Source organism: Astyanax mexicanus, chromosome 13, assembly GCF_023375975.1.
Source record: "Astyanax mexicanus isolate ESR-SI-001 chromosome 13, AstMex3_surface, whole genome shotgun sequence".
NCBI classification, from domain to species: domain Eukaryota; kingdom Metazoa; phylum Chordata; class Actinopteri; order Characiformes; family Acestrorhamphidae; genus Astyanax; species Astyanax mexicanus.
Window position 1 is genome coordinate 33,782,468 of NC_064420.1, and position 9,618 is coordinate 33,792,085.

General features: G+C 41.1%; 1 protein-coding gene across 4 annotated transcripts in view; it reads right to left on the bottom strand.

Annotated features, from left to right (window-relative positions):
- arhgap4b (Rho GTPase activating protein 4b) overlaps nucleotides 1-5,455 on the bottom strand; it is a 51,623-nt gene extending 46,168 nt beyond the window's left edge. For 2 of the 4 annotated variants that reach the window (XM_007249943.4, XM_007249936.4), the window contains exon 1: nucleotides 5,172-5,454. The gene's annotated coding sequence lies outside the window, so the exon portion shown is untranslated. Of the gene's footprint in view, nucleotides 1-3,457; nucleotides 3,672-5,171 lie in introns of all 4 variants that reach the window. The other 2 variants (XM_049462711.1, XM_007249942.4) reach the window with 2 other exon arrangements.
- Between the last annotated feature and the right edge of the window lie 4,163 nt (nucleotides 5,456-9,618).

A 9,618-nucleotide genomic window follows, 5' to 3' on the forward strand; every position in this document is an offset into this window, starting at 1 on the left:
AGTTACTCCAACAAAAGCAGAACAATGTATGTTTAAATACTGTTCATTTGTGGGAAAAATATAAATGTACCCTTGTTCCACATAGTTTACTTATATACAGGTTATCTAGTCAAATAGGAACAGTGGTTTTCCACATAAGTATTGTAAAGCTTGTCTTGTCTTTATAATGCAAACGTACAAAGACTAACGTAAGATTCATATAGGCTAACTTACACCAAGAATATATATATATATATATATATATATATATATATATATATATATATATATATATATATATATATATATATTAAATGCTCCCATGACTTTTAAAAATGGAATGTTCCTCAGGCCTTATTAAACTGCAATAATACACACATAAATATATTCCTGATAAATATAGCTACACTACTTCAGAATAAACAGCTCTGGAAAAAAATAAGAGACCACTTATATGATGAGTTTCTTTGATTTTACCTAATTAAAAACCTCTGTCATATAATCAAGAGGAAGATGGATGATCACAAGCACCAGGAGTGGCATAAAGTTATCCAAGAGCAGTGTGTAAGACGGGTGGAGGAGAACATGCCAAGATACATGAAAACTGTAATTAAAAACCAGGGTTATTCCACCAAATATTGATTTCTGAACTCTTAAACATTTGTGAATATGAACTTGTTTTTTTGCATTATCTTAGGTCTGAAAGCTCTGCATCTTTGTAATTTCAGCCATTTCTCATTTTCTGCAAAAAAATACAATAAACAAAACAACAATGTTCATTTTACTCAAACACGTACCTATTAATAGCAAAAACAGAGAAACTGATTTAGAATTAAGAGAAGTGGTCTCTTTAATTATTCCCAGCACTGTAATCTGCAATAACGTACCAGTAAGCATTAAGTCAGTGAGATTATTAGCAGCCATAAAGAAGTCGACCACAGTCTGTTTATAATCAGCGTAGCATCACTGAGATGCGAGCGTTCACACGCAACACGGCAGCCAACACATCACACTTTCTCACCCCACCGCAATAACACAAAATAACAAGACGCATTCATCTGAAAGACCATACAAGGCCTTTACTCCCTGACAGCATATGATATGAACCACAAACTGAAAGAGCCAATCAGAAGCTCTGTTCTAGTGGGCGGAACAATTTAGCTTATATCATATAAGCTGCTACAAAAAAGGGCAAACGAAAATAGCAAACCACAAACAGCCTCTTTTTCAAGATGAGTCAACTATCAACTACAACAGTTAACTTGACTTAACATCTGATCCTCAAATAAACACATAAAAAATCATCTACATTATATTTTCGTAACTCAGCGCTCCACTAAATATGGCTAGCTAAATATAACCAATGATGTTGTGGTTATGATGTTGGCCTTTGCTCTACTGATATCATAGAAAGCTGCAATTTGCAAATAAACCTTCAAACCGAGTGGTTTCGCACCCTGGTCTTGGGGAAACCCCTTACCTGCACATTTTAGTGTTTTGCTGCTTTAACAAACGTCCTAATTACCAATACGTAATCATTTTGAAGTATGAAGTATGCAGTATATATAAAAGGAGCATATCTAAGATATATACACTGAATCTCTTCTTTTGAGTGTGCATGGGTACAGTGGCCACTATTAGCCCACAATGCAATGTGAAATGAAAAAATTTGTCGACTCATTTTTGTGTTGACTCAATTAATTTGTAACAGCACCACTCTGCACAAAATGCTGGGGATAGAAACACAATAGGAGGAGGGCTCACATTTTACACTAACTACTTCAAACACAATAGATTACATATTGACTCACTAAATATCAGAACTTTTAAAGGGCATTTTTATCCCAAGTTTAGCTGTTTCTATAATTTTTCAAATGATTCAGAAAGCTAGGAACATGTGTACCACCAATAAATATTTGTTGACTAATCAGAAAAATGGTCGACAGATTAGTTGACTACTAAAATAATCAGGATATCCATTCACATAGACAATACTTGACAATACTCAATCATTACCACTCAATACACTGTCTACTCTGGCTAATGCCTTCAATTATGTTTATTACTACTACATACATGGCACTCTTTAGAAATGGAATGTCCCATCCATGACCTGGCATACATTATTAGTCCTTGCTTTAACTCTGACAATTCACGCCGTCTTGCCATGAGCATGTTGGTCAGTGTTCAACTTCACTCACAACTCATGATAACTCATGATAACACCTAAACTCATACAGGTGTTGGCATTCCCAAACCACTTTATGATCAACTGACCTACTGCCATCCCATGACTATTAAATGCTAGTTTTAAGCTTGGAGTCTAGATTATTAAATGTCACTCCTGGCGCTAAAAGCACATCTGTCTCCCCTGCACTAAGCTCTTTTCGATCTCCAGTCACAGAACCACGTTAATCAGAGTAAAAGACACCATGACATCACACACTCACACGATCACCTGACTCTGCACACGGCACCTTCCTTCAGGAAGCAAATCACCTGAATATTGAATTCACCTGTGACCACAGTAGTTAAGCACAGCCTTCAGCACACACACTCGTTGCTCGAGTACTGTTCAGTTCGTCCTGCTTTATAACATGTTACTCCTTAGTTCTTGATTGCTCTCATTTATGATCATTTTTCTGTGTATCTCGACTTAGATTTTTCGCTTGCACTTCTTCACTGATTGCCTGTGTTTATCTCCTAGACTGTTACTCACTCTTGGTATGTTATATCCTGTTGGCTTTTGTTTACCAGTATTGACCCTGTATATCCTGACTACTCTTTGTAATACTCTCTTTTATAATAAAGTCTCTTATTTGCACCTGCATGTGTTTGCATGACATCTATTTCACCATGACATTAAAGGTCTCTTAATAAATAAAAGAGTTCTCTAATATGTTTTTACATTCTTATACAATTCAAATCATATCATAATCACACTATATGTATAACAGTGTAACATATACTGCAATATGCAAATGTAAGCATCCAGTGAAATTTAAAAAATAAAATTATTTCTATTATTAATTAATACTAAACTATTTTCTTGTATATGATTTAATATATTACTGTGATGTTATTGGATTGTGATATTAATTTGAGCTCCTATCTTCTTCTGTTACAGTAATGACAGGCATAGCCGTTGCTCTTGTTCGGAACTAATAGAGATTAGACGGTTTGCAGTGATGAGACAGCATGAGGAGTAACAGATACAGGATGTGTGACTGATCACGTGGGGGGTGAGACATCTGACAGGCAGCAGAGAAGCAGAGGTCAGCCTAATACAGTGCTTCTTATCTGACCAGCATGATTTACTTTAGTCCCTCCACTCACTCAATACTATTTCAATGCACTTGGGTAAAGCACACACACACACACACACACACACTTCAAGAAAAATCCAATAATAAGTAGCGCATGTCTAGCCCACATTCTGTCCATCAGGAGGCTGTGGACCTGCCTTCTGTCCACCAACCTCCACTTTACCCCTCCATCAGCAACGTTCCATCCTCTATCCCTCCATCTTCTCTGATGACACTGTCCACCTCTCCTCACTCTAACTGACCTCTTCCCCTGTCACGACGGCATGGGTCGATCCATCACCTGACCCTACACACACTCTGACACGGGGAGAGGGAGAGAGAGAGAAATAGAAAGAGAGAGAGAGAGACATGGGGGGAGGGATGAGACTGAGATACAGGGAAAGAAAGAAAGAGTTAGGGAGAGGTTTGAAGATGATAAAGCAATAATGTGAGTTTGTGCAAGAGGATGAGTGACACTAATGACAGAAAGAGGTATAGAAATACAAATTAAGTGAGGATAAACAAATAAAGAGAGTAAAAGAGAAAATAAAAGGAAATAAAGTGAGAGAAATAGATAAACAGATAGAGAGAAAAACAGAGATAGAGTGGTTGAGGACAAAGAGATAGAAAGTGTTTAAGAATGAGGAAAAAGTGTGAAATGGAGAGAGAAAATGAGTGAGTGAGGCGAAAGAGAGCATGAAAGAGAGGTTGGGAAAAAGTACAACTGAAAAAGGAGAGGAATAGTAATAGAATACAAGGCAATGAGCATTGAAAGAGAAAAAAATATGAGAGAGAGGGATGGAGATTTAGAGACCGGGAGCATGGGGAGGTAAGGGGAGACAAGGAAAAAAGGAAGTATAGGGAGTGGATAAAGAGAAACATACAGGTGGGAAAAGAGAACTAAAGAATGAGAAAGAAGGGATAAGAGCGAGTAATAGGAACAGAGAGTGCAGAGAGTAAAAAGGGGAGAGATATGAAATGAGAGTGTGACAGGAAAGAGAGTAAGACAGTGTGTAAGAGAATGAGATGCTCATGGTTAAAGAAGAGACAGAAATCCACAGACAGACAGACAGACAGACAGACAGAGGGAGAGATGGATGGATGGATGGATGGATAAAAAGACAGGCCGGCAAACACATGGATAGATAGACAGCTAGACACACTGACAAACTGACAGACAGACGGAAAGGTAGATACCTTAAAACAGATGGATAAACACACAGAAACAGATAGATAGATAGATAGATAGATAGATAGATAGATAGATAGATAGATAGATAGATAGATAGATAGATAGATAGGTGAAGCAGTGTTGGTGTGTATCATGCTGATGGGGGCTGTGATTGAGATGGAGAAATTGGGAGCTGTCCAGTGCGAATCAATGCTGAGACATACTGAAACAGGAAGCTGCCACACACTGTTTAAACCGTTAGTGGCTTACACAAACACACACAAACACACACGCACGCGCGCGCAATCCTCAAGTAGCCTTCATACAAACCTTATTTATATATAGACACAATTTAATAAGCAATCAAAGAGAGGCTTTTGTACAAAATGTACGTACATAAACACACGGGCGCGCGCACAAACACTTATGCGGTGAGTGACAGGTAGAGTGCACGAACAATTTTCCCTCCTCAAACACTGTCAGCCCACAAACACACACACACACACACACACACACGCACGCATGTGAATGTCCACTCACACAGTGTGTGTGTGTGTGTGTGTGTGAACAAGTAAGGCTGCAGGCATGACCAAACACAAGCACGCGCGCGCGCGAGCCCGCACATATGCGCGCGCACACACACACACAGTCTGGTACACAGAGGGCAGACGGTATATTCACATGCATCAATAATAAACAACAGCAAAAAGCCTTACCTCATTCTCTGAAGTCTACTGTGCTCTCTCTTTCTCTATCTCCTTCTCTTTCTCTCCCTCTCTGTCCTTCTCCTGCTCCTCTCCCTCTCTCTCTCTCCTGGACACAGAGAACCCTGTGTTGGAGTCACACAGATTTCATGTAGTCAATTTAATTTCTCTCCCTCCGACACATTGAACACACTCCTCTCTCCACCCTCTCCCTCTTCGCGCGCGCACTCACTCACTGAGGTGCGCATTCAAAATAGCCCTCCTCTCTCTCTTACACACACACATGCATGCACGCGCGCACACACGCAAGCAAACAGCCCCCCCTCCACCTCAGTTCCCTCTCTCTCTCTCACACACACACACATACACTCGCACACCACACACGCGCTCGAACCACGCTCTCCCAATTGCTGTCGTCCGGTGAGAGCATGTCATAACCCAAGCCACGCCCCCTCTCCCCACTCCCCGCAGGCTTGCTATAAATACAAGGATGGATATGAATATGCTGTCTTGTTCTCTTACACTCTCTCTCCCCCCCTTCTGCTCTCCTCCATCTCTCATCCCTGCTCCCCCCATCTCTCTCTCTTTTTTCTCTCTATCTATCCCTCTCTCCAGCCATGAAATGCTTCTCTTATGACCTTGCATTGTGCTCACTGACAAGCAGCCCACACATGCACACATGCACTCTGAGTCATGGGGGTTAATACAATACGCAGCCATGAATCCTGTGGACGCGGCGGCCCTGCAGACGATGCGGCCATAAAGCTGATACGGGGAGTCCGAACGTGATTAAATCAATAATGAGCACTGGCTCATGGCTGGGCGATAAAACAGCAGCCTCTGCACAACAACAATAACACGGGCTCCCCTCCAAGCTTCTGCACACGCACACATAGGAATTGCTTCCAGCAAAATCCACTGACCATCGCCTCAAAATATCACAAACACATCACACCAACAGGCAGTCGGACAATAAAAGCCAACAAATGCTTCTACCTCGAATCTACGCTGTAGCCTACACGAACCCTACTTTATTCTCTAAGCCATAGCACCTCCCCAGAAATGTAACTACGTGTCGCAGTGACGCAAACCACAACAGCTCTAAATTTGTCTGGTAAGCATCATATTCTCTACCTTGGCATTTCCACCATTGTCATTTTCACCTCTTGTTAAGGCAGCAGAGCTAATGACAGCTAAGGATGTGTGTGCAGGGCCTTGTCTGCTTACAAGGAGAATTCTAACCAGTCAACATCAGTTACAATCATTACTACAAACTGCACTGATCACTGTGGGTGGTAATGCCATCTATAATGCACCCCCGCTAAGAAAAGCACCACGTCTTCTTAGCTTTGACTTTACTTAGAAAATGTAAATACCCAAGATACTGTTCTAAGCTCTGCTGACTCGTAAAAAATAATAAAAACTAATCATGTCACCTGCAGCCTCTCCTAAGAGAGGGTGCTTTTCCTGGCGGGGGTGGTAAATTTGGCACCGTAGTAGTGCCGAAATCTGCACACCATCACACCAGCACAATACCGGCACACGTTTTGTGGATCGAAGACTGTTAAATACTCAAACTTTACAAATGGAATGTTTTACCCATCTGGTGCCCACCATCATGTTGCCTTGCCATGGACATGCTGGCTAGAGTTTAACCCCACTCACAAGATAGCACCTCACGAGGTGAGCCTAAAACCTTGAGCAATTTAAGAAGCAAATTTAAGCAAGATTTTTACCCTGACTTTGCACTTTCAACAAATCATAAAGGATTTCCAACTCGGCAGATGAATCAAAAGTGATTGTCAAGTGGATTACCTGCAGCAATGAGTCAATCCTGAACCTTCTGACCAAGCTTCCAACCTGACTGGTAGCCCTACAATATTTTTTGACATGTTCAATTTTTAGGACTAAAATGGCTAGTGAATTCTCTAGTGTGAAATGGCCTTTACTACTTCAAAAGGTAGGCCACTATGGCATAAAAAGCTGTTCCTTTATATACAGCCAAAAAAAAAACAGTGGCTGACATTTTAAGGAGGCAACTGATGTATACTTCCTGATTCACAGCAACCCACAATTATTTGCAGGTGAACAGTGAAGGTAATGCCCAAAAACAAAACCAAGCAGCCTCTGACTCTATCATTTAATACATTAGGTATAGTAAATATGATTATTTGTTAAATGTAATGTTGAGCACTGTGTTTTGAGGGCCTAAAATTTCCCAGTTTGCTGTTTCTGTTGTTGGCGTGAACAGGGGTGTTTTATGTTGTTTGGAGAGGGGGCAGGGGTGTTACATGTGTTTTATGTTTTTGAGTTTCTTTTACTTTAGATGGTGCAGTTCCACTGGTGAAGTGATATTATCTGTTTCTGGTGTTAGTGTGGAAGATGAAAAAGGGTCCCTGCCAGCAGGGTCTCTGTTTCTTGCAATTATTTTTGTCTCTCTTCCTGTTAAAATAAAGTTGCTGTGGCTTGGCCTCATTACTCTGCCCTGATGATGCTACTAAAATATGTTCAATTATTTATTTATTTATGGTATCAATTTTACTTTACTTTAAAAACATTTATGTGCACAGTTTTCAGTACATGTGCAAGATCACATTAATTCACTAGAGATTTGGCGCATGGGAGATTTAAAAAAAAAATTGCGTTTAGCATTTGAATATAAAAGACCAGATGTTATGATTTTCAAAACCCTGTAGTGTGTACCAGGGTTAAGGTCAGCATATGCAAAGCCAAATGTCAAGTGGAGCTGTGTAAAGCTTTGCACGCACACCTGTGGAAACATGTTGTAACTGATAAAGCTAATGTTGCACAGGTACATTACACACATCTACCATGGTGGTGTACCATATAAGCGCACAATCAGAGGCATCTTTTACTGCAGAGTTTGTGTTAGTCATCATCCAGCCCTTTGCCAGTGTTCTGTGTCCAACCAGCAGCACTTCTGGCTGGATATTTTTGGTTGCTGAGTTATTCTCATCCTGAAAGCGATATTGAGGTGTATAAATCTGCAGCAATGCTGCTGCGCCTGATACACACTGCAATGTTGATCTTACTGCTGTGCTGAGAATAGTTCAACACCCTAATAATATCAGTTCAGCAGTGGCCCTGTGGTGCTCCCTTTACATTAAGGGATGGTCTGGAGAAAGACAAATCGTAAAGACCATTATTAGACTACTTTTCACATCCACAATGCACTGCGGCTTTGTTTTTACATATCTGTACATATACATTCTGCACATACTGCAGTCATTTATTTTGTTTGTTGTTTTTTTTGTTTGTTTTCAGACTACACTCACCGGTCACTTTATTAGGTACAACTGCTTGTCCAACTGCTTATTAGCGCAAATGTCGAATCAGCCAATTACATGGCAGCAACTCACTGCATTTAGGCATGTAGACATGGCCAAGATGACCTGCTGCAGTTCAAACCGAGCATCAGAATGGGAAAGAAAGGTGATTTAAGTGACTTTGAACGTGGAGTGGTTGTTGGTGCCAGACGGGCGGGTCTGAGTATGTCAGAAACTGCTGATCTACTGGGATTTTCAGAGAATAATCCAAAAAAGTAAAGAAAATATCCAGTGAGCGGATACAGTTCTGTTGGAAGAAAATGCCTTCTTGATGCCATGTTGAGGTCAGAGGAGAATGGCCGGTGACTGGTTCGAGCTGATAGAATGCCAACAGTAACTCAAATAGCCACTCGTTACAACCGAGGTCTGCAAAAGAGCATCTCTGAACCACAACACATCCAACCTTGAGGCGGATGGGCTGCAACAGCAAAAGTTCACACCGGGTGCCGCTCCTGTCAGCTAAGAAAAGGAAGCTGAGGCTGTTACCTGGCCTGAAGAGTTTCGATTTCTGCTGCGACATTCGAATGGTAGGGTCAGAATTTGGCATCAACAACATGAAAAGCATGGATCCATCCTGCCTTGTATCAAAGGTTCAGGCTGGTAGTGGTGGTGGAATTGTGTGGGGGACATTTTTTTCTGGCACACTTTGGGCCCATTAGTACCAATTAGGCATTGTGTCAACTCCACAGCCTACCTGAGTATTGTTGCTGACCATGTCCATCCCTTTATGACCACAGTGTACCATCTTCTGATGCTACTTCCAGCAGGAAAACGCACCATGGCATAAAGTGCAAATCATCTTAGACTGGTTTCTTGAACATGACAGTGAGTTCACTGTACTCGAATGGGTTAGTCAACAGATCTGAATCCAATAGAGCACCTTTGGTATGTGGAGGAACGGTAGATTCGCATCGTGGATGTGCAGCCGACAAATCTACAGCAACTGCGTGATGCTATCATGTCAATATGGACCAGACTCAGCAAATTTTCCAGTACCTTGTTGAATCTATGCCATGAAGGATTAAGGCAGTTCTGATGGCAAAAGAGTACTAGCAAGTTGTACCTAATAAAGTGGCTGGTGAGTGTGTGTTGTGCTGCTGCAACAGGTAGAG